A 26459-nucleotide genomic window follows, 5' to 3' on the forward strand; every position below is an offset into this window, starting at 1 on the left:
TGTGTTCTTAATTGCTCAATATAAATCCCAGTATTCAACAATTTAAAAAAAAACTAACCATATAAAGTTCTGGTTCTACTCTTCCATATCATTTAGATTTAGCTCATCCCATATTTCCAAAGGAAATAAGTTGAAGACTTTTCAAACCTAATCCACTGCACACCAATTATGTTTTATCATTTAATCATTGCAAAATATTTGGAAATTTTCCAAGAGCATCAATCCTTTGTTTGTATTATTTAATGATCTCAAGTGCTAGGAAAAATGGTGTCTATGCATTGTGTATTTTTGAGGAATTTGAATTAAATTCCTACCATTTGTACAAAAGAAAGGCCACTCAATAAACAGGGTACTGAAAGTATGAAAACGTTAAGCTATTGCTACAGGGCTTTAAATAAGACTTTTTAAAAATATATTTGGTCTCACATCAATTCAAGCCCAGATCTCCAAGAAAATAGTCGTCATTGCAATATTCTCAAAGAGTTTTCTGTGAATATGCATTTTACAAATCAAACCAAACACTCACCCTGCACTTCAAAAATGGAAGCGTTTGTACGTAGTTTCCAATGATTTAGGAATCCGTATTTCCACTTTGAATTACAACAGATTTTTTTGTTTAAATCAATTACGTAGATAGCAATGTCATCTTCAAACTTCAGGTGCATTCAGCCTTTTCCTTCAAAAAAAAAATTAGGCAGTTAATCAGGGGATAGAAGACCAATTACATAGACAGAGAGACAGACTTGTTAAGTTGCAGTCATTTTCCTCAGTTAAGAGAGGCTCTGATAAAGGTGACAAAGCACAAATTTAAACAGCAAAGGAAAAACGCAAAAAGAGGAAAAATTCTTTTAAACAATGCAGGTGGTAAAGTTCTAAAATGTGGCACAAGTGATGGGAGCAGATTTGAGTACTATGTTCAAAGAACTGGAGAACTTCCTGAAAGTAAAAATTTAAAAGGCTGTGGATAAAGGGCAGAACGTGGAGTTAACTTAACAGTTCTTGCACTGCAACAGTTTGGACACGGCTGGGATAATGCCTCATTCTGTCCTATAGCTTGTGTAATTCAGCCAGACTCGTATAAAACGAGCTACTAAATAAATAACGATGGATTGGAATAATATTATGGCCTATTGATTATAAAAAACTTCACACTGCAAAAAAAAAATACGCACAACATTTGCTTAAAGTTAAAATACTTAAGGTAAAATGCAGTATGTTCCAATCTATCACTTTATAGCCCAAGAAAAAAAATTACAATTTCAAAATTCATACATTTTTAGATCACAATCAAGTTCACAAATTTAACAGACTAGATTATTAATTTGTGTTTATGAATTTTTGTTGCAACATTTTACAGTCATGAGGTTGCAACATTTTACAGTCATGAGTGAGAGAAGAACCAGAGTATCATATATTCATATTTGCAGTAAGTACACAATATGGTCAAAAATGAGCTGTTACAAAAGCAAAAATTAAGTTTCAAAGGAATTAATGAGAAGTTGTGAGCCATCAGGATGGTAGAAAACAGAATATGAGTTAATAGGCCACTCATTCTCAGAGGGATACAAAAAATGTTATATCTACTAAGTGTTAGTCTTCAACATATTTTGAATGCCCTAACTCTCAAAAGAACAATAATTAGGAAACAATTTGGAAAGCAAATTGCATGGCGAATAAGGAAATCTTATTCCTAATTGGCTTTGGCAAGATCACACCCACAATACTGCATTCAGCTTTGGATTCTGCACCAAAATAAATTATTTGCCTTGGAGGCAGTGCAACAAGGATTCTTTATTATTCCAAAGATGATAAGTTGTCCTGCAAAGAGAAATCATGACTCAATTGTTTCTTGCTGCAACTTTGTAACTAAATAATGCTCTTTCAAATCAGAATCAGAACTTATTGTCATGAACATGGCACAGAATTCATTGTTTTGCATCACAGTGCAAACACTGATATAATGTGCACACCTTACAAAATAAATAAAAATAGTGCAAGAAAGAGACAAAGGCAGTGCCTGTGGTTCACTGGTAGGAGAAGGCAAAAAGCTGTCCTTGTGCCGCTAAGTGCTCATCTAGTGCTCTAGTACCTTTTTCCTGATGATAGTAGAGTGAAAAGGGCCTGGCTTGGGTGGTGAGCGACCTGGAGGATAGAAGCTCCTTTCTTAAGATGCTGCCTCTTGTAGATGCTCTAAATGGAGTAACGACTGAAGCCCATGATGATAACCCTGTGGAGTTTTTTCTTGTTCAGAGCATTGCACTTCCATTCAAAACAGTAATGAAACCAGCCAGAATGCATTCCATGGAACAAATATCCAAGTTCAAGGCTCTGCAGTGGCATACAGAATCAACTCAAACTCCTCGCAAAGTATAGCCACTAGCATACCTTCTTCATGATTGCATCGACATCGAAGCTCCAGGACAGATCCTTGGAGAGGTTGATACCAGGAATTTGAGTGAAAGATGATAGGCTGCAGATATTGTGATTGTAGTAAACTCAGCCAGTCTTTTCAGCATCTATATTGCTGACATTTTGTGCCTTAGCCCTTATTTTTGAGAGATTTGTTGGGTTTCATGAATCGACTTGTATGCTGAAATATACAGATTTTTTAAAGCACAAAGATGTTAAAAGGTTCAGAAAAACTTTGAAGAATGTTATGATGCCATAACATGTGACATAAAAGGTCTGTATGGAATATATTATCAAACTCAGACATAGTTAAAAATGTCAATCCTGTAAGACACAGGATTGAGAATGCAGAAAATTTCCTTTAGAGAAGAAAAGCTGACTATGCTCTCTTTAATAAAAGAACACCAAAAATGGTATTTTTTAATAAAATAGCCGCTCTGACTGCCTCTAATAGGGCAGCCTCGTGTGTCCATGAAAAAAAGTCACTCTTGATTAAAAAAAGCATTGTGGAAAACAGACTCCATAACAAGAGGGAGTTTGCAAAAAAAATCAAATCAAATCACTCGTATGAAGAAATATTATGATGAAAATAACTGCAAAAGAAAGTTGAAAGTTTTAAAGAGGCCTGAAGACATGATATCTCAAAATGCTTCATCATTATTTCTGAACTGAAATTTTAAAATCTTCAAGTTCAATACAAGATGTTTGATTCCGAAATTTAAAATTCACTTTTCAGAATTATGCCTAAGCAATAATGGTTAGGATTTGGTCCCACATACATCTATACATTTTACATTTGTGCATAGTAGGGTTAAGTAAGAAATGTTATGTTATTAATAGTTTAATAAAAACTATTATTTTGAATTTACCATTAGTGAATTTTTCATTGCAGTTCCTTAGTTTGCTCATAAATAAAATTTGTTAGTTCATAACAGCCATCAATTGTCAAATGACATAGTCTGGAATTCCCTTCCCAAATATACTCTCTCTTTTACTTTCTTTTATTAAATTTTGGATTAATTTTACAAATCTCATGTGACTTCAGGTTAAATCATTTGATAATGCTATTCTCTAACACCTTGGGACACACTGATTATTTTTTAAATTAGCAAATAAATTCAAATTATTCTGATAGTTTACAATATTTATTTCACTTGAATCTTCTCTGCTAAATCAAAAAGGACTTAGATTTACACAATGAGCTGACTGGGCTCTCTGTATGAAAAGAATTACATAATTCACATCTTTATTCCAGTTATCACAAGGTATAATAATATCACAATTTTTCAAATGACTCAAATATTTACCAAAATATAATAATCTGTGTGCATGGTATTTCACTGTGACCCAGCACTTGTTATGAATACATGATTAATCACGTTGGGATTCAACAACATTAACAATGTCAAATCCCTTCCATCAATAGGTGAAAGGCTGTAGGGGTGGGGATTGAAACACAGAAGTTGCAGATATTGTGGTTGTAGTAAAAACACAGTTAATACTGGAAGACTCAGCCAGTCGCACAGCATCCATAGGAGGTAACGATATATTACTGAAGTTTTGGGCCTGAGTCCTTCTTCAAGCAAAAGCAGGCACATGTCTCAATAAAGATTAAGCTTCTTCACGTGTATTCTCCGCGAAGAATACGCCTGAAGAAGAGAAAGCGGCATTTGATTTGCCATTCAGGTGGCAGTGCTAAAAGCGCAGCACTGGTGACCTGAAGGGACAGCTGCACTGGGATGCGCATCTGAGTGCACTACAGCTCCTGCCCCTTGGGTTGTCAAGTTAGGATGGCTGGCTGTCAGCTGAGACAGCCAGCGCGGGCTATCAGCGCGGGGACATACCCCGTGGAATGTCCCCACACTGATTGCTCTGCCCCCCAGCAGGGGAGAAGGGGGGCTGGGGCGGCCGGCGGGGGAGAAGGGGGGCTGGGGCGGCCGGCGGGGGAGAAGGGGGGCTGGGGCGGCCGGCGGGGGAGAAGGGGGGCTGGGGCGGCCGGCGGGGGAGAAGGGGGGCTGGGGCGGCCGGCGGGGGAGAAGGGGGGCTGGGGCGGCCGGCGGGGGAGAAGGGGGGCTGGGGCGGCCGGCGGGGGAGAAGGGGGGCTGGGGCGGCCGGCGGGGGAGAAGGGGGGCTGGGGCGGCCGGCGGGGGAGAAGGGGGGCTGGGGCGGCCGGCGGGGGAGAAGGGGGGCTGGGGCGGCCGGCGGGGGAGAAGGGGGGCTGGGGCGGCCGGCGGGGGAGAAGGGGGGCTGGGGCGGCCGGCGGGGGAGAAGGGGGGCTGGGGCGGCCGGCGGGGGAGAAGGGGGGCTGGGGCGGCCGGCGGGGGAGAAGGGGGGCTGGGGCGGCCGGCGGGGGAGAAGGGGGGCTGGGGCGGCCGGCGGGGGAGAAGGGGGGCTGGGGCGGCCGGCGGGGGAGAAGGGGGGCTGGGGCGGCCGGCGGGGGAGAAGGGGGGCTGGGGCGGCCGGCGGGGGAGAAGGGGGGCTGGGGCGGCCGGCGGGGGAGAAGGGGGGCTGGGGCGGCCGGCGGGGGAGAAGGGGGGCTGGGGCGGCCGGCGGGGGAGAAGGGGGGCTGGGGCGGCCGGCGGGGGAGAAGGGGGGCTGGGGCGGCCGGCGGGGGAGAAGGGGGGCTGGGGCGGCCGGCGGGGGAGAAGGGGGGCTGGGGCGGCCGGCGGGGGAGAAGGGGGGCTGGGGCGGCCGGCGGGGGAGAAGGGGGGCTGGGGCGGCCGGCGGGGGAGAAGGGGGGCTGGGGCGGCCGGCGGGGGAGAAGGGGGGCTGGGGCGGCCGGCGGGGGAGAAGGGGGGCTGGGGCGGCCGGCGGGGGAGAAGGGGGGCTGGGGCGGCCGGCGGGGGAGAAGGGGGGCTGGGGCGGCCGGCGGGGGAGAAGGGGGGCTGGGGCGGCCGGCGGGGGAGAAGGGGGGCTGGGGCGGCCGGCGGGGGAGAAGGGGGGCTGGGGCGGCCGGCGGGGGAGAAGGGGGGCTGGGGCGGCCGGCGGGGGAGAAGGGGGGCTGGGGCGGCCGGCGGGGGAGAAGGGGGGCTGGGGCGGCCGGCGGGGGAGAAGGGGGGCTGGGGCGGCCGGCGGGGGAGAAGGGGGGCTGGGGCGGCCGGCGGGGGAGAAGGGGGGCTGGGGCGGCCGGCGGGGGAGAAGGGGGGCTGGGGCGGCCGGCGGGGGAGAAGGGGGGCTGGGGCGGCCGGCGGGGGAGAGGGGGGGCTGGGGCGGCCGGCGGGGGAGAGGGGGGGCTGGGGCGGCCGGCGGGGGAGAGGGGGGGCTGGGGCGGCCGGCGGGGGTGAGGGGGGGCTGGGGCGGCCGGCGGGGAGAAGGGGGGCTGGGGCGGCCGGCGGGGGAGAAGGGGGGCTGGGGCGGCCGGCGGGGGAGAAGGGGGGCTGGGGCGGCCGGCGGGGGAGAAGGGGGGCTGGGGCGGCCGGCGGGGGAGAAGGGGGGCTGGGGCGGCCGGCGGGGGAGAAGGGGGGCTGGGGCGGCCGGCGGGGGAGAAGGGGGGCTGGGGCGGCCGGCGGGGGAGAAGGGGGGCTGGGGCGGCCGGCGGGGGAGAAGGGGGGCTGGGGCGGCCGGCGGGGGAGAAGGGGGGCTGGGGCGGCCGGCGGGGGAGAAGGGGGGCTGGGGCGGCCGGCGGGGGAGAAGGGGGGCTGGGGCGGCCGGCGGGGGAGAAGGGGGGCTGGGGCGGCCGGCGGGGGAGAAGGGGGGCTGGGGCGGCCGGCGGGGGAGAAGGGGGGCTGGGGCGGCCGGCGGGGGAGAAGGGGGGCTGGGGCGGCCGGCGGGGGAGAAGGGGGGCTGGGGCGGCCGGCGGGGGAGAAGGGGGGCTGGGGCGGCCGGCGGGGGAGAAGGGGGGCTGGGGCGGCCGGCGGGGGAGAAGGGGGGCTGGGGCGGCCGGCGGGGGAGAAGGGGGGCTGGGGCGGCCGGCGGGGGAGAAGGGGGGCTGGGGCGGCCGGCGGGGGAGAAGGGGGGCTGGGGCGGCCGGCGGGGGAGAAGGGGGGCTGGGGCGGCCGGCGGGGGAGAAGGGGGGCTGGGGCGGCCGGCGGGGGAGAAGGGGGGCTGGGGCGGCCGGCGGGGGAGGAGGGGGGCTGGGGCGGCCGGCGGGGGAGAAGGGGGGCTGGGGCGGCCGGCGGGGGAGAAGGGGGCTGGAGCGGCCGGCGGGGGAGAAGGGGGCTGGAGCGGCCGGCGGGGGAGAAGGGGGCTGGAGCGGCCGGCGGGGGAGAAGGGGGCTGGAGCGGCCGGCGGGGGAGAAGGGGGCTGGAGCGGCCGGCGGGGGAGAAGGGGGCTGGAGCGGCCGGCGGGGGAGAAGGGGGCTGGAGCGGCCGGCGGGGGAGAAGGGGGCTGGAGCGGCCGGCGGGGGAGAAGGGGGCTGGAGCGGCCGGCGGGGGAGAAGGGGGCTGGAGCGGCCGGCGGGGGAGAAGGGGGCTGGAGCGGCCGGCGGGGGAGAAGGGGGCTGGAGCGGCCGGCGGGGGAGAAGGGGGCTGGAGCGGCCGGCGGGGGAGAAGGGGGCTGGAGCGGCCGGCGGGGGAGAAGGGGGCAGGAGCGGCCGGCGGGGGAGAAGGGGGCTGGAGCGGCCGGCGGGGGAGAAGGGGGCTGGAGCGGCCGGCGGGGGAGAAGGGGGCTGGAGCGGCCGGCGGGGGAGAAGGGGGCTGGAGCGGCCGGCGGGGGAGAAGGAGGCTAGAGCGGCCGGCGGGGTAGAAGGAGGCTGGAGCGGCCGGCGGGGTAGAAGGAGGCTGGAGCGGCCGGCGGGGTAGAAGGAGGCTGGAGCGGCCGGCGGGGTAGAAGGAGGCTGGAGCGGCCGGCGGGGTAGAAGGAGGCTGGAGCGGCCGGCGGGGTAGAAGGAGGCTGGAGCGGCCGGCGGGGTAGAACGAGGCTGGAGCGGCCGGCGGGGTAGAACGAGGCTGGAGCGGCCGGCGGGGTAGAAGGAGGCTGGAGCGGCCGGCGGGGTAGAAGGAGGCTAGAGCGGCCGGCGGGGTAGAAGGAGGCTAGAGCGGCCGGCCGGGTAGAAGGAGGCTAGAGCGGCCGGCCGGGTAGAAGGAGGCTAGAGCGGCCGGCCGGGTAGAAGGAGGCTAGAGCGGCCGGCGGGGTAGAAGGAGGCTAGAGCGGCCGGCGGGGTAGAAGGGGGCTAGAGCGGCCGGCAGGGTAGGAGGCTAGAGCGGCCGGCGGGGTAGAAGGAGACTGGAGCAGCCAGCGGGGGAGAAGGAGACTGGAGCAGCCAGCGGGGGAGAAGGAGACTGGAGCAGCCAGCGGGGGAGAAGGAGACTGGAGCAGCCAGCGGGGGAGAAGGAGACTGGAGCAGCCAGCGGGGGAGAAGGAGACTGGAGCAGCCAGCGGGGGAGAAGGAAGCTGGAGGGGCAGGTGAGTATGGCACTTGAGTCAAGTACCTGCATTGTTTCGGCTGGCCAGCCCCCTTCTCCCCCACCGGCCGCTCCAGCCCCCTTCTCCCCCGCCAGCTGCTCCAGCCCTTTTCTCCCCCACTGGCCTAGCCCTGCAGTCCCATGCTGACAACCAGCCCCCCTTCTCCCCCACCAGCCACTCTAGCCCTGCAGTCCCCGCGCTGACAGCCCAGCCAGCTGCCCCTGCCCCGACGTCCTAGGAGAGGAGCTGACAGGCGCTCGCCAGCTGACTTCATCCCAAATGCAGCCGCTTTTAGCTAGCTGCATTCAGATGGCTGGGGAGGCCACTGTGCTGTGGTGATTATCCGTCTGAGAGGAGGGTTACAAAGTTTGCCTTGCAGGCGCCTCCTGCACATTTACGTGGCTTTCCAACAGCCGCATATTGCCAAAATATGCAGTTTTACAAACGGGGCAAGTGGCCACCTGAAAGTGCCTACGGAGAGAGAAAGATGGAAGAATGGGAGAGCGAGGAGTCCAGATAACAAACAAAAGGTGTTAATTGGACATAACGAGAGGAAAAGTGAGAATCAATTTTGGTTCTGTGAAAGGAGATAGAGGGAAAGGGAAGAGAGAGAGAGACAAAACTAGAGGAAATGAAAGGGAAGAGAGAGACAGAACTAGAGGAAAAGAGAGGTACAAAGATGGAGGGACAGGATGCCATCTGGTTGGAGGGTGCCCTGACGAAAGAGGAGGTGCTGCTCCTCTAACTTGCAGGTGGTTTCAGACTGGCAGTGCACGTGACCATGGACAGACATATTGGTATGGGAATGGGATAGTGAAATGAAATGTGTGGCCCCTGGGAGATCCACGCTATTGCGACAGAGCTATGGTGTTCAATGAAGCAATATCCCCGTCTCTGTCTAGTCTCTCTGACATACAGGAGACCACAATGGAAGCACTGGATGCAGTAGATTACTCCTGCAGATTCACAAGTGAAGTGTTGCTTCACTTGGAATGACTATTTGGGGACCCGAAGAGTGGTGAGGAAGGAGGTGTGGGTGCAGGTGGAGCATCTCCTGCATTCACAAGGGTAGCTGGCAAGGGGACAAGTGGTGGGAAGGAAGGAATGGACAAGGGAATCACAAAGGGAGTGAGCCAGATAGCAAGTCAAGGGTGGCTCACCTCCTGACTTCCCAAATGTTTTTCATCTGCAAGGAACAAATCAAGGCCATGATAGATGTTCTCTCCACTCAGCTGAATGAGTAAAGGTAGAGCAAACAATAAAAATCTGAAGCAATCCAGGTGAGAGAAAAAATATTCACCAACAGCTGATCCATCATCACTGAACATCTTAGCCTACAACTTCTAAAGCCTCAACCTCTACCACAAAGAAGGAAAAATGGCACCAGAGTTACCCTTCAGGTGTACAACATCCTGATTTAGAAGTACATTACTCTTTCATTCCTATGTCAAACTTGGAAGACTTTTGATTACTTTTGGAATTTACACACATTTTGAAAAAAAATCAAATTAAACTCTATTCTATATTCTTCGTCAAAAACATTTAACCAATCAGATTTGGTGATTAACTCATTATTTGGCCAGTTTCAGAATTAGACAGCACTGTACAAATTGCAAGAGCCAAGAAATTTGGAAAAAAATGCAGATAATGTAAAGTATGATTTTAGTTTTTGAAATGAAAGGATAGACAGAAAAATGGAAAGTGGAATTTCAATGCAATGAAATGCGAAGTCTTGGATAGCATCACATAAATAGTATACAGTAGAATCCCTATCATTCAGCATCAACAGGGATCACGGATGTCAGATATTTGAATTTTCCAGATGAAGGAGACTCATTCTGCCAATTCCTAAGACACTTGCATTAAGAATACACCTTTTAAAGGCAGTGCAATATTTAAAGTAATTTAAAAAGAAAATCAGTATTATAATCTTATTATGGAAAGTTCACTTTAATCAAGTAATTCCGTAACTTTAAAAATTTAAATTCACACTCCAATCACTGGTGCTGTAACAGCGTTGCGCTAACCACTACGCTAACTGTGCCGCCATCATAATTAATCCCCACCACCCCCCCCAAAGTTTACAGATAAAACCTTACTAATATACCTAATACTTAGGGAGAGTTGCCCCAGCAGCCAGTGGCTTCGATCAGCTCTTCGCCCTGAGCATCGCCATTTCATTCCAATCCAACTTGATTGAAACTTTATTCAAACAGCTGATGTGAGCAGGGTGCTCTAGTGGCTCTCCCATCTTCACCAAAGGTTTGTGTGTTGCTTCAGAGAAATTTTACTTTTACATGAGCACCTTCCTCGTGCTGTCAACCCAACTTAACTCCACACAAGTGTCCTGATCAGGTCCTCGGCGCACTTTCTTACACTGTCAACCTAATTCACTGCAACACAAGTGCCCCTGGTGCGCCTTCCTTGTACTGACAACCCAACTTCTCCACACAAATGTCCCTTTCAGGCCCTCAATGCACCTTCCTCGCACTGACAACCTGGCACACCTCCATGCAAATATCTTGGTGAGACCCTCGAGGCATCTTCCTCATGCTGATAACCCGACTTAACTCCTCATAAGTGTCCTGGTCAGGTCCTCAGCACACTTTCCTCACATTGTCAACATAACTCACTGCAACACAAGTTTTCTGGTCAGGCCCTTAGCACACCATCTTTGCACCGACAGCAGAACTCCTTCACACAAGTGTCCCAGTCAGGCCTCGATGCATCTTCCTCATGCTGACAACCCAACTCACCTCCATGCAAGTGTCCTGGTCAAGCCCTTGGCACACCTTCTTCATGCTGACAACCTGGCTAACCTCCACGCAAGTGGCGACAACATACAGAATGTGCATTGAAGGGCATTGCTAGCTCAGCAGCAAACCTGCACCTGTCCAACAAGGTCTCAGTGTTCCGCTGCTCAGTCCATGTGCCCAGTCGTAGCCAATCTATCTATTTATTTATTTATTTCCTCGCCCCTTTTTTTTTTCTTGCTGATTGATTGAATTCTGGATAATGGGATTCGACTGTACTTTGAAAAGCAATGCAATTGTAAGTGAGTAGGCAAAGAAACTCTTGATTTCCCAATTGTGCAAATATATAAACAGACAGTAGGGCAATGGATAAATCAAATTATGTTTGAATAATATGGTAGAGAAACTAATGTGTTGAGTCACTTGTTACATCTTAGCCTGATGAACTATTCTGAAAATATATGTATGCAAATTTTATAGAAAGGGTACATTTGTATTGTTTTTCCCTGGAAAGGAGAAAGGTAGAAGTAACCAAATCAACATTTAAGACAATCATTTTTGATATGAAGAATTTCTTCCTTGGTAAATGGGTGAAAGAAAAATATTACAAATCATTTATAGATATCAGGAGGGAAGATCAAAAACATTTTTCCAGTCAATTGTCAGAATATGGAACATTTGATCTAAATGGACTGCCAGTTCAAACAGCTCCAATGCATTTGACTTGCTAAGTATGAACTGGGATTCCAGACTGACGTGGAAATTACTCCTCCATAAATCTTCATCCGCGAAGCCAAGCCAAAGAATGAACTGAACTTTTCTGGATCTGTAGGTTTTCACAAACCAGCCTTGCAGAACCAAATCTAAGAAAACGAGGCAATGTAACGGTGCCATGTGGGCTCAGCTGAAAAGTGCCTGCTCATTAAGTAGGTTGAAAACAATTTACTTGGCCAAATAACACCAAGTTTCTCTGTTAGCAAACCTTATTTTTAAAATTAATAAGCTCACAAAAGCAACTCAAAAGAAAAAAAATCTCAAATTCAATAGGTTCAACCAAACATGATGAATTCAAAAACCCTAATATTTATCCTTCCCATTGCAACTTGGCATGACTACAGTACAGTCTCAAAAATTATAACATCTTATGAAGTTAAATATAGGAGTTTAGTTTGTTGTCACATGTATTGAGATCGTGAAAATCTAAGTTTTGAGTACGATCCAGCTTTAACAGAAAAGTGACCACATTCCAGTGCCATTATGGATTTAAAATTCAGAGAAAATATGGTAAAAGCAAAGTAACAAGATTAATTAGAACAATGGTTAAATTGGTTTTCTGACATTTTAACAGGAAATCAGATTCATTCACAGTAGCTTCCTACCATTCCACCTGTCAAGAGTAAATGCTGCCCAAAATCAAACAAACTGCAAACTTATTACCAGAGTACATACATAATATTACATGCAACCCTGAGATTTGTTTTCCTGTGGGCCAGGCTGAATTTCTGATTAGCAGCAACTATAAAATGTATTCAAGAAGATATGCATACAAAAGAAAGAAATGTATAGAGATCAAAATTCTAAATTCAAATTTATTGATAGAGTATACACATTACATAACATCCCAAGAAAGAAGTGCAAACAAATTGTGCAATACAGTAAATAAATATTCAATAATAATGTACAATTAAGTCCTTAAATGAATCTTATGGTGGAGGGATAGCAACAGTTTGTGAACCTAGCAGTATGATTCTTGTGGCACCTACACCTCTTTCCTGATGGCAGTAGTTAGAACAGAGCATTCCTGGGTGGTGTGAATCCTTGATTGTTTCTGCTCTCCCACAGCAGCGTTCTCAGTAGAATTTCTCGATGGTGAGGAGTTTTGCCTGTGATGTACTGGGCTGTGTCACTACTTTTCACAGCGTTTTCTGTTCAAAGGTATTGGTACCCCCATAACAGGCCCTGATGCAGCCGGTCAACACACTTTCCACTCCACATATGTAGAGGTTTGCCACGGTTTTCAATGTCATATCAAACCTTTACAAACACCTGACAAAGCAAAGAAGCTCATGTATTTTCTTCATAGTCGTGTGTTGGGTCCAGATAAGGTCCCCCGAAAGAGTGATTCACAGGAATTTAAATTTTTTTCACCCTCTCCACCTCTCATCCCTCAATGATCACTGCATCATACACCTCTGGCTTTTCTCTTACTGAAGTCCAGTCAGCTCCTTGGTTTTGGTGACACTGAATTAAGGGGTGTTGTTAGAACACCTTTCAGCCAAGTTTTCAATTTCCCTCCTGATGCTGACTCATCATCCTTTTTTAAACAACCCACTACTGTGGTATCATCAGCAAATTTGTAGATGGTGTTATTGTTACACCAAGCCACACAATTATAGGTGTATAGTGAATAGAGCAGGGGGCAAAGAATGCAGCCTTGAGGTGCTCCAGTACTGATGAGATGTTATCAATCCTTGTTGTCTGGAGGTGAGGAAATCCAGGATCCAATTACACTGTGGAGTATTGAGGCCCAGGTATTGGAGGTAGCTGATCAGTTTTGATGGAATGATGGCCTTGAATGTCGAACTTTAGTCAATAAAGAGCATCCCGATGCATGCTTCTTTGCTGTCCATATGTACCAGGTTTTGCGGAGAACCAGTGAGATAGCATTTGCCAGTTGCTGTGGTAGGCAAATTGGAATGAATCCATGTGGCTGCTAGAGCTGAGATGCTTCAACACCAGCCTCTCAAAACACCTTACCACTCTGAATCTGAGTGCCTCCAGTAGTAGTCATTTTGATAGAATACCACACTCTTCTTAAGCACATGTACGATTAACAGTTGTTTGAAAACGGTGGATGCCAAGCTCTGCCAAACTGAGATGCTGAAGATACCTGTGCATATATTGGCAGGATGGTCAGTACACATTTTTAGCCCTACCACAGCAGTCAGGTATCGTTCGTTGTTTCCATTTTCATCTGGAATCTCCAGTTCATTCAGGAAATGGTTTTTCATACTGTGAAAGAACAAGTTTATCGAATATGCTTAAAGGGTTAATGAAATGGGTGAGAAAATAGTTGCCTTATAACATGGTGGAAATATAACTGCCTTCTGACGTGACTTTCCTTGTGCTGTAGTGAGATAGCTAATGTCAGATCATTCATTTGAGTGCTACTGGCACCATGTAACCCAGTACTACCTGTCACATGGTCGGCAACTAAACCAACTCCCCCACCAGGCTTGCCTGACAAGGAGGGTGGATGGAAACCCTGCAGGATGAAAAACAATATCTATCAAGGGCAGACGAACCCTCCCGCATGGTCAACGGCCATCTAGCAAACATATGCTGTGAAGCGTAGAAAGGGCATCCCTAGCATCAAAGCTTGGTTTGGCCATTCACTGTAACAGAACTTGCCCCAACCGTCTTGGACCTCACCATGCTGCTGGATCTGGGAGAGGATGTTGAGAGGGTGGGTCTGGACCTGTGCAACCCCCTTCTCACCTAAAATCCATTCACACACAGGAGTGGGGTATCCTATCAAACATCACAAACTGACTGAAAGGAACCATCATCATCCTATGATGGATGGATAGCTAGAAGTAGTGAGATCATAACTAACATCACAAAGAATGTAGTAAAAGTAAATAAACTATGAGTAAGGACAACTTGACATTTCCCAGCCATTTGCAGACACCACAAGGGAACATATTATTTTATAATAAACAAGAATTGCCAGCTGTGTGAAACTTGTAGGGTCTCATGTAGACACCTGCCAAGAAATATATAAAAGTGGGGGTGAACACTCAGAATGCTTTGAGTTGGGGCTCAGTGTAGAGAACGTTACTGAACTCTTTCCTTGTACCTCTCACTCCCGTTCACACTATCAGAGTTAAATAAAGAAATTGTAGTACGCTCAATTGGTTCTGCTGTTTGTTTTATTACAGTGCAGACTGACTTTCACATTGGTGTAGTCGGCAGGATCTCACCAGGACAGAAGTCACTTCAGACCAAGTAAGAGACCATCAGCGTTTGGGACACCAGAGGGAGGATAAAGAGGTGCCTTCAGATCCATGCTATGTAACATGCTGCAATGTGTCTGAAACAAAGACAATATCTGCTTCACTAGAGCTTTGTAGAATTAAATTGGCAGTCTAAGTAAGATCACAGGTCGACTATCAATTCAACATAAAGCCAATTCATGCAGCAGCTTCACAGCTATAAAGCGACAGTCAAAAAATGGTGTTCCACTTCAGCATTTACAGACTCAGTTACTAACTTAGACAGCAGAAATGCAGAACAAAGAAAATTAGAGAAGAAAAATTGTGTACTGAAAAAACAGCTTGAAAGCTATCAATATCGGATGTTTGACCAGTCTGAAGATTTTAATTTGATTGTGAACAAATGCTTACTGTACAATGCCAAGGACACAATATTTTACTGTGCAGCAGTTAGGCTAAGAGAGCAAGGAGGCAGAGAAAATTAGTTTTGATTATGAAGCAGGGATGCATGTACTTGAACGAGTGCCACTGTAAGATACGGGTCAGCTTTTCTGGGAAGAAGTGTATCGGCTGGTGGTGTCCAAAAACAGATCACACATGCCATTCCAAAGACACAAGCATGTGTCTGACCTTCCACAACTGCACTACTATCAGGCCGGCAACCTTTTTAACACCACCACCAGATGAACTTGAAGAACTTGATCACTATTGTTTACTGCGTAATCATTTTTTTTTTAACTTTGGCATGACGAGATTTAAAAGAGTTCCATTTATGGTATGACTTGGTTTGTTGATGGGGCAGCCTTTGTTGATAATACAAGCCCAATGCCATTCAGGTTATGCCATTGTCCAAAATATAAATGCTGCTGAATTCTACCATCCATTATCCGTGCAGCAATCTGAATTGTTGCCCTTACTAGAGCCTGCACAAAAGGGAAGCGAATGTCACTTAATATTTATATGGACTCTCAAAATGCCTTTTGTTGCCAACCTGCTGACATCCCTTTCCCAGCCTATCTCGCAAATTATAAAATGGAATGTACAAACCATGGCCCAGGACCCTGTATCCCTTGGAAACGCTCACGCAGAAGCAACTTGTAAATAGAATGGTCTTGCCTGATATAGGGGATGTAGTATAGGGGGACGTCCAAGCTCATTTGATTAAGCTCTGGAAATAGCAGGGGTGCGCCAGAGATCCATAAACTGATTTATAGACCACCCCTGCTGGACAAATTTGTGTACTTGATGCTAGTTATTATTGATCTACCTCAAATCACAGGGAATGAGGAGAATGGTTCTGGAATTGGGAACAGGACTATTGTGTGGAAATAATTGACAAAATGTAAGATTATAATTTATTGTGCTATTTAATTTTGAAACTCCCTTCCTTTTAGCACAATGGGATTTCCTTCTCAGAGAAATGCAGTAATTCAAGAAGGCAGGTTATCACCTCATTCTCAATTACATTTAGGGATGGGCTATAAATGCTGTTCCTTCCAGTGATGCCAAGATACCCAAAATTAATAAATAAATAAATTGATCTATGGTATTTTTCAATGTTGCACTAATTTTAAATCATGAGTAATGCTGAATTAGATATTTTCAGTATGTTACCTACAACTAACACAGACACAAAGTGAATAATGAAAGATTTTCTTGAATGACAATTGAAAATAAAGTGCATAATATTTTCTTCATTCTCATCAGAAACCAAATGCTCTCTAAGTGACCTTGTTAGCTTTGCTGAATTTGAAGAGGCTTTCTGTTGCAGGTTCATGCCATTTAGAATTTAAGTTTAGATTGCTCCAAGTGTTTCTTACATAACCATAGAACAACAAAATGATTGACAATGTTAGCCTGAGCTGGAGCTGAATATAGTTCTAGACATACTCCCTGGGTAGAAGATTAAAAAACGGAGAAGTTTGTGTTGACCTACAAGCCCTTAGTAAAAGAATTATTAATTATGTTAGTGAGTGTGTGTTCAGATCACCAAACAGTCGTGGATGATGACAAAAGAAACAGCCAATAAAGGTACAGCAGTTATTGTGATTGATTTTAATATGCATGCAGAATGGGAGAAACACCTAGTTTCAACACTGGAGCATTTCTTAATTGTGTAATGAATGGTTTGCTTGACCAACATATTGAGGAACTAACTTAAGAGCAGGCAATCCTTGTTGTGTTATAAGGCAGGATTAATTAGCAATGTCGTTGTGTGAAGCCACTTGGGAAACAATATGATGGAAATTTTCATCAGGATAGAAAGCGAATAGATTATTTCAGACTTGGGTCCAGAACCGAAAGCAACGGCAATGACATGAGGCGTGATTTGGCTCAGATAGATAGTCAAAGCACACTCAGTGAGTTGACTGTAAATAGATAATGATAGATATGTAAAGATCGTATGGAGGAATTTCAAAAACCATACATTCCTCTTTGCCGTTTAAGAAAAAACAGGGAAGGCAACTCAACCGTGGCTAACAAGGGAAATCAGGGATAATACTAAAATGAGAAAAGCGCCATCCACATTGGATAGGAAAAACAGCAGAACTAAGGACTGGGTGAAATTCAGAATTAGAGGTCTAATTAGAAGGGGGAAAATAGAGTAGGAGAGTAAATCTGCAGAGATATAAAATTGATTGCAATAGCTTCTCTTAATATATAGACTATTTAAAGCAAATTCAAGTCCCTTAATATCAGAATCAGAGTAATTCATAATGGGGAACAAGGAAATGGCTAACCAATTGAATAAATTCTTTGGCTCTGGCATCATAAAGCATATCCTGATGCCTTCTCAGTCATCATGGGAAACTTCAACCAAGCCAACTTAAAGAAGGTACTCCCAATGATGAAGTTAACATCCAAAGAATTATTGTATATGACAAGATGCAAGTAGTTGATAATTATTAAGGAGTTTGGATAAGCTTGTGCTAGTCTGTGCTAGACTAAAGTAGTTGTAGAATGCTTTGAAGAAAATGATGTAATGAAATAGCTATCTGAAAGTGGGAAAAATAACTCCTTTTAAGGGAAGTAGCTAGAACCTGTCTTATTTTAAGATAAGAGCTGAATTCCATAAATTCCTTATTGTAACATTTACTGATAACGATGCTTGAGTGCAGTACGATACCTGATGAAGAACGCTATCTCAGCAAATGAAATACAATCCCAAATATGAAAAACTTTGATTAGTCTGAATTATATACAAGTCCCTTTTGTATTACACACAATGAGTGGACACTCAGAGCAAAGCAGCACCAGGAGAATACTGTTGGGTTCTGCCACTCCCGTCCTGGATGAAAGTGTTCTGTTTAACTAACTTGTTAATTATATTTTGTTACAAGGGAATGAACTTTAACATCAAATACCAACAGCATATCCAACATTCTCAACCACTGCTACACTATCACCCTCACTTTGAACATCAGAACACCTGTTTGTGCTCCCCGTTCAAGCACACAAGCAGAAGCTGAAGAGCACAGAAAGAGCCGGGAAGACTACAGAGTCTGGAGTCTGAGGACTGAACAACATTCAATGAAAAGTTGATGAATACTAATGAATATACCACAGTGGTCACAGACTTTATCAGGAAATGCATAGTTGGGTTTGTTCCTTACAAGACCATCCAGATGCATCCTAATCAGAAACCATGGAAGAAGCAAGAAATCTGCAAATTGAAGTCCAGATCTGTGCCCTTTAGGATAGGAGATTCAGAATCACACAGAAAGATCAGACACAATCTCTGGAAAGCCATTACTCATCAAGACAATACTGATCACAGAACGTACCTTGCATTCCATGAGTCTAGGGGACTACCTGAGAGAGGGAATTGACAGAAATTGTTGTCAATTGTACAACTGTGTTAGGTATGGAAAAATCATTAAATCCCCTGGTCCTAACAGTCTGCAGCCCTGGTGACAGTGAATGCATAGTGATTATTTTCCAACATTCTCTACACTATGGATCAGTTCCTCTGGCGAGGAGGGTGGCCCAATGTGACAACACATTTTAATGAGAAAAAACAGGGAATTCTAGACCAGTTAGCCAAACTTTGGTCATGGGAAAAATGCTGGAGTCAATTATTAAAAACATTGTTGCTGCACATTTGGAGAGGAGTGACAGGAAGTAGTCCAAGTTAGCATGGATAAACAAAAGGAAAATCAATGCTCAATATATCTTCAAGAATTTTGAGGATATGAAGCAGTCACGTGATGGAGTAGTGGTCAGTCAAGTTGAACCAGCCCTCTCCAGAGAAAAGGGAAAAAAGTTTGGAAAAAACAGAGCTCAATAAGCATAAAGCACAGGAAAAGGAAGATAAAGTTACAAGGAAGAGCCAGAAGATGGCACCGAAAAAAGAGAAAGCAAGAATAACAGAGAAAAGAGAAGGAAAATCACCAGAGAAAAAAAGAAGACGGCCTTACCTGCACACAGGAGCAGGGAGCCACCGTGAAGAGGATCGACCGACCCCCGAAGTTGGTAGGTGCCCGGAGGAGCTGTGACCTTCCGACTGCAAAAGTGGCTCACAGTGCACAACTGCGCAAACAAAGGAAAAAGTGGACGCCAACGGGAGGGTGGCCCAGCTAAGTACCGGACAGCTGCGGGGCGACCAGCTGAGGGATGTCCAGCACCGGGGTGCTCAGCTGGGGGAAGCCCACAGTTGATAAGAGCAGAAGAGCAGTGAGAAAAGAAATGAGGGTCTGGAAGAGGGCAATCGGCGACAGGACGACCAACAACTGGTCAGCCTGCGGCAGGAGGCCCAGCAGCAGGTCAGCCTGCGGCAGGAGGCCCAGCAGCAGGTCAGCCTGCGGCAGGAGGCCCAGCAGCAAGAGGTCCAGCAACAGGAGGCCCAACAAAGAGACAGAAGTGGCTCATCAGAAAGAGCTGAAGAGACACAGATACAGAGAAGAGAAGACAAACACAGAAGCAGAGGAGGAAAAAGATCAAGATCTTCACAAGAAAGAAGGTAAAGCAGATGGACAGAATATAGATAAAGCCTATTTTGAAGAACAAATGAGGTCATTAAAATGGCTATGATTAGAATTTAATGCAATTAAAAGAAAAATTAAAAGAGCAGAAGACAAAATGCAAAAATTAAGAGTTAGTCATGACAGAAATAGGGAAAAGAGTAGAAAATGTGGAAGAACGAGCAACTGCTGTAGAAATGGAAATAAATGAATTAAGAGGAAAATTGGAAGAAAGCAACAATAAAAAATTAAGGAGACACAAGATTCGTTATCCCAGGAAATTGATATGTTAGAAAACTAAAGTAGGCGAAACAACATAAAAATAGTGGGCCTGAAGGTGGGTGAAGAAGGAACAGACATGAAGGAATTTATAAAAGGATGGATCCCGAAGGTGTTGGGAGCGACAGATTTACATGAAGAAATAGCAATAGAAAGGGCACACAGAGCACTAGTAACGAAGCCACAACCTCACCAGAAGCCGACATCCATCCTAATAAAACTTATAAAATATACAAGAAGAGAGAACGTACTGGAGTGGGCAAGGAATAAAGTTCGAGAAAACAATAAACCATTGGAATATAAGGGACAAAAAATATTTTTTTTTTACCTGGACATAGTTTTGAACTTTTAAAGAAGAGGAAGGAGTTCAATATGGTGAAAACAATTTTATGGAAGAAAGGCTATAACTTTATGTTAAGACATCCAGCAGTACTTAAAGTATTTATCCCCGGGGAACAGAATAGGCTGTTCTCGGATCCAAAGAAAGTCCAAGAATTTGCAGAACGGTTGCAAAACAGGAGAAGAGATGAGGAGGAGTGACAAGAAAGAAGACTGGCAAGAAAATATATAAAAATAGGTAATAATATAAAATAGAGACAATGTATATATAGAGATTTAAAGATGAAAAAGAGAAGGGAAAGGAAGGAAAGATGGGGGAAAAAAGAGAGCTTTGTAACATGTACATAAAAATAGTGTTCTCTGGTGGACGGGGGGGGGAGGATAACCGTCACTGCGAAATCGGTTGAGGCTTGTGAGTATTATCGCAAACCAAATGGAAAGGGGAGCTGTGCTTGCCTGGCAAGGTTCAAGGGGCAACCCGGGGGGGTGGGGGGGGTTCATTTGGGGTTAAAGTGTTATTGGTTGTGGGGATTGTTGGGGCATTTTATGTTTTAATCGTGTTGTCATATATTGAGATTAGAAAGGAAAACATAAAAAAACAATCATGTAAAAAGGGGGATGGAGGTGACGAGGACGCGAAAAAGAAGTGAAAACAAAGATATAAGATGGCCACGTTGAATTATATGACTATAAACATTAATGGAATACATAACCAAATTAAAAGGAAGAGGCTATTAACTACTGAAAAAGTAAAAAAAATAGATATAGCATTTGTGCAGGAAACGCATCAAACTGAGGTGGAACATAACAAATTGAAGAGAGACTGGGTAGGACACGTAGTGGCAGCATCATTTAATTCAAAAGCTAGAGGTGGAGCCATATTAGTTAACAAAAATGTACCAATCAAGATAGAGGAGGAAATAGCAGACCCACCGGGAAGGTATGTAATGATAAAGTGTCCGATATACTCAGAATTTTGGAATTTGCTCAATATATACGCACCTAATGATGAGGATCAAAAGTTTATGCAAGATATTTTTTTGAAGATTGCAGATACACAAGGAAACATTCTGATAGGAGGGGATTTTAGCCTTAATTTGGATCCAGCGTTGGATAAAACTGGAAAGATAACAAACAAAAAGAATAAAGTAGCCAAATTTATGATTAAATCAATGCAAGAAATTAAACTAATGGATATATGGAGGTGACAGCACCCAAAAGAGAAGGAATATTCATATTACTTGAGTAGGCACAAGATATACTCAAGGATTGATGTGTTTTTGTTGTCGGCTCATATTCAAGGGAGAGTAAGGAAAACTGAGTATAAAGCTAGACTACTTTCAGATCATTCACCCCTGCTATTAGCAATAGAACTGGAGAAAATCCCACCAAGAACATCTAGATGGTGATAAAAACCCAATGCTACTCAAAAGGCAGGAATTTAGAGAGTTTATTAAACATCAAATTAAAACATACTTTGAGATAAACACAGAATCTGTAAAAGATAAATTTATACTATGGGATGCAATGAAAGCCTTCATCAGAGGACAGATAATATGTAACTAAGATGAAAAAGGAATACAATCGGGAAATAGAACAGCTGGAAAGGGAGAGAGCAATTACAAAAAAGGAATTAGTGAAAAGGGAGGATATAAAGAAAAAGAGAGTTGGCCAACAAAAAAATAAAATATGAAATATTACAAATGTACAAGGTGGAGAAGAACATAATGAAAACAAAGAAAAGTATTACGAATTGGGAGAAAAAACACATCAAATATTTGCCTGGCAACTTAAAACAGAGCAAGCTAAAAGAACCATATTGTTGTCAAGGAAAAGGGACAAACAAATCACATACAACCCAATAGAGATTAATGAAAACTTTGAGGAATTTTATAAACAACTATACCAAACTGAGAATGAGGGAGAAAAAAATGATAAAATAGACGAGTTTTTAGCTAAAATCGAATTGCCGAAATTGCAAGTAGAGGACCAAAATAAACTGATAAAACTGTTTGAAATAGAGGAAGTACAGGACATTTTAAGAAAGCTGCAGAACAATAAAACACCAGGAGAGGATAGATTTCCAATAGAATTTTGTAAAACATTTAAAGAGTTATTAATTCCATTACTCCTGGAAGTAATAAATCAGGTGGAAGAAACACAAAATTTACCAGAATCATGCAAGACAGCAATAATCACAGTAATACCAAAGATGGGGAAGGACCCATTAACACCAGCATCATACAGACCAATATCCTTACTAAACGCAGATTATAAGATAACAGAAAAATTATTACCAAACAGATTGGCCGACTGTGTACCGAAAATAGTAAAACAAGACCAAACTGGATTTGTCAAGAAAAGACGAACAGCGGACAATGTTTGTAAATTTATTAATTTAATTCATGCAGAAAAAGCCTTTGACATGGTAGAGTGGAACTACTTATTTAAAGTGTTACAGAAATTCAATCTGCCAGAAAAATATATTAACTGGATTAGGGCATTATATAATGGACCATTGGCAAAAGGAGTGGTAAATGGATTTGTATTGAGCCAGTTCAAACTAAGCAGATCAACTAGGCAGGGATGTCCATTGTCCTCCTCATTGTTCGCCTTGGAAATAGACCCATTGGTATAAGAAAAGAAAAGAAAAGAAAAGGGATAAAAATAAAGGAGGAGTATAAAATCAGTCTATTTGCAGATGACATCATAGTATACCTAACATAACCAGAGAATTCAATAAGAGTTATATAAGAAACTGAAGGAATATGGCAAAATATCTGGGTCTCAGGTCAACACAAATAAAAGCGAAGTGATGCCAATGAGTAATGCGGACCATACAGAACTCAAAAAAGAATCTTCACTTAAATGGCAATCACAAGCGATTCGATACCGAGGTATCAGGATAGATAATAACTTAAACCACTTGTACAAACTAAATTATCAGCCATTAATAAGGAAAATACTGGAAGACTTAGAAAATTGGAAAGAATTACCGCTAACGTTCATAGGGAGGGTGAAATGCATTAAAATGAACATATTCCCACGGATACAATACTTATTTCAAACGTTACCGATTCTCTTAACAGAGAAATTCTTTGCAGAACTAAGGAGAATAACAAGGAAGTTTTTATGGAAAGGGAGAAAATCAAGGGTAGCACTAGATAAATTAACAGAGAGGTATAATCAAGGTGGATTACAGTTACCAAACTTCAGAAATTATTACTGAGCTGCGCAATTAAGGTACTTATCAGGTTTTTATCAGATGAGAGAAAAACTGGATTGGACTAAGATAGAACTAGATAAAATAGGAGAAAAGGTACCGGAACATATACTTTATAAATGGAATGAAAAGCTGGTGCAATATAACAACTCACCAGTACTGCATCATTTACTTAAAATATGGAAGATACACGCAAAAAGGAAAAAAATAAATTACCAAATACCAAAAATGCTATTGAAGCAAAATCCACTAATCCCTTTTACAAGAGACAATTTATTTTTTAGAGAATGGGTGAGAAAAGGAATCAAGAGAATAGAAAATTGTTTTTGGGGAAATAATTTATTAACATTTGAACAGTTGAAGAACAAATGCGGAATAACTCACGGTACAATGTTTGCATACCATCAATTGAAAGCTTATTTAAAGGACAAATTGAGACTACCAGAAGGAAGTAGCTTTGAATATGTAATTACAGACATAATGATAATTAAAGGGTTTATAACAAATCTGTACATCAAGCTGCAAGGCAAGGAAAATGATGAAATAAGATACAAACCTAAACAAAGATGGGATAAGGATTTAAACATAAAGATAAAGAACGAAACATGGGAAAAGTTATGTTCTGGAACTATGAAGAACACAATAAACACAAGGCTTCGTATGATACAATATAATTGGTTACGCAGGCTATACATCACCCCTCAAAAATTAAAAGAATGGGACCCAACAATATCGGATAGATGCTTTCGCTGTAAACAAGAAATTGGAACAACAATACACGCAATTTGGGCATCCACAAAAGTGAATATTTTTTGGGAAGAACTAAATCAGATATTAAGCAAAATCACAAAAAAACAACATACAAAAAATCCAGAAATTTTTCTTTTAAATAACCTAAGAAGTAAAGAACTAGGTCACAAATTGGATAGAGCACAAAAAAAATTCATAATGATAGCCTTATCAGTAGCAAAAAAATGTATAACGTCAATTTGAAAAATTGAAGAGAGTCTGAAAATACAACAATGGTACATGAAAATGAATAAGTGTATTCCACTGGAAAATATTACATAATTTAAAAGAACAAATCTGGGAACCATACATGAAACCTCGGACCTCCACCTCCTAAAATGATAAGATAAACAGGATCAGATTTAATGTGTAAAAGTAGATGATTTTTTTTTTCTTTTGTGTGAAGATGTTGTTTTATTGTATTTTGTATGTTTAATATTTATTGGTTTTGGAGGGGGGTGGGAAGAGATGAGGGAGGGATGACGGGAGAAAAGAGAGAAAATGTCACTGTGCATATTTAATGAAAAATGTTTGTACATATTTTGGTTGATATGGTTCATAGTGTGATAAATAAAAAATTACAAAAAAATGTATAAATGTAAACAAATAAATGAAAACAAACTGTACAATAAAAAAATAAATAAAATGCAAAAGTAAGAGTCCTTAAAAAAAGAATTTTGAGGATATGATCAGTACAGTAGACAATTGTGATCTAAATGATGTATTTGGAATTTCAAACGCCTTTGGTTAAGATCCCACACAAGATTGATTGGTCTGCAAAATTAGAATGTATGCTCTAAGAGGTTATGTGTTAGTATAGAGAGAGAATTGGTTGGGAGGAAAAGAGTGGTAATTAATGGGTCTTCTTCAGATTGGCAGACAGTTACTACTGAAGTACCACATGGTTCGGTGGTGGGATCCCAGCTGTTAATATTGATCTTGGGTGAAGGAATATAATGCAATTTCTCAAAGTTTTCAGATGGCACTAAGATGAATGACAGTGAAAGCTGTGGGGATGATTCCAAGAGATTGTGGAGTAACTTGGACAGATTAGAACAGTGATCAAATGCATGGCTGATTCAGTATAACAATGATAAATATGAGGTTATCCACTTTAACAGACAGCCAGATTATCTTAATACTGACAAATCAAGAAAAGGGAAGGTGCAACAAGGCCTGGATGTCATGTCATGGTGTATCAGTCATTTAAAGTTGGAATGCAGGAACATTATAAAGAAAGCAAATGGCACATTGGTCCATGTTGTGAGACATTTTGAATATAGAAGGGAGGTCTTACTTCGTTGAATTGGGCCTTGGCAAGGCCACAATTTGAGTATTGTGCGTAGATTTGGTCTTCTAATCCAAGGAAGGATATTCTTGCCATCAACACCGTGTAGGAAGGTTTACGAGACTAATTTCTGGGATGGCAAGACTGACGTTAAAGACTGGTTAGATAAAAGTTATATTCATTGAAATTTAGCAGAGAAATGCAAAATTCCAATAAAACTGGACAAGTTAGTTGTAGGAAGAATGATGATGGGAAAGTCCAGAACAAGACATCACAGTCTAAGGGTAAGGTGCAAGTCATTTAGATCTATGATGAGGAGAAGCTTTTCTCACTCAGTTGTGAACTTGTGGAACTGCAAACCACAGAACATTGTTAAGGCAAGTTCATTAGATATATTCAAAAGGGATTTTGATGTGGTCTTCAGATTGAATTAAGGGTTTAGAGAGAAAGTCATGATTGTAAGAATAGTTGAAAGGGCTGAATGTCATCTATTTCTTACAATTATATTAGTTAGAATAGTCACAATCTTTATCCCTATTGGAGTATCAAAACAGAGGGCATAAGATTAGAGGAAAGGCGTTTGAAAGAGGCTAAGAGGAGTTTTTTTTTAATGCACTAAGTGGTTGATATTTGTAGCTGACCATCAGAGATACTAGAATCAACTGTAATCATACGTTTAAGAGGCATTTAGACAGGATTTTAAATTAACAGCATAGGGTACAGTCCTAATGTAAGCAAATAGGATGAGTGCAGATGGGCAAAATGGATAGCCTGTATTGTACTCTTATGTCTCTCAGATTCCATAATTTCCCAAGTCATTTTTCAACATCTGACCTTCCATGTCTTGATAATTCAAGTGCTCATCTCAATATTTCTTTCAAATATTTAAAATTTGCTTTCACCATCCCTTTCAACAGTATTTTACAGAATCCAACCACCCTTTGGACAGAAAAAAAATCTCATGTCTCAGTAAATCTTTGAGCGATTGCCCAAAGACCATGCCACAAAATGATAGAACACCACAGGCCTGAAACAGGCCATACAGCCCATCTTGTCTCTGCAGAACTATTATTCTGCTTC

At 44.1% G+C, this 26459-nt stretch overlaps 1 protein-coding gene across 13 annotated transcripts in view; it reads right to left on the bottom strand.

Annotated features, from left to right (window-relative positions):
- The window catches only part of LOC138751733 (cAMP-responsive element modulator-like), a 211658-nt gene that overhangs the window by 171661 nt on the left and 13538 nt on the right, over window positions 1–26459 (bottom strand). For 11 of the 13 annotated variants that reach the window (XM_069914424.1, XM_069914423.1, XM_069914426.1 and 8 more), the window contains exon 2: window positions 527–676. The gene's annotated coding sequence lies outside the window, so the exon portion shown is untranslated. Of the gene's footprint in view, window positions 1–526; window positions 677–2089; window positions 2362–2385; window positions 2591–26459 lie in introns of those variants that run through there. The other 2 variants (XM_069914418.1, XM_069914420.1) reach the window with 2 other exon arrangements.

This window comes from Narcine bancroftii, chromosome 1 (genome assembly GCF_036971445.1).
Source record: "Narcine bancroftii isolate sNarBan1 chromosome 1, sNarBan1.hap1, whole genome shotgun sequence".
In the NCBI taxonomy this organism is placed as follows: Eukaryota; Metazoa; Chordata; class Chondrichthyes; order Torpediniformes; family Narcinidae; genus Narcine; species Narcine bancroftii.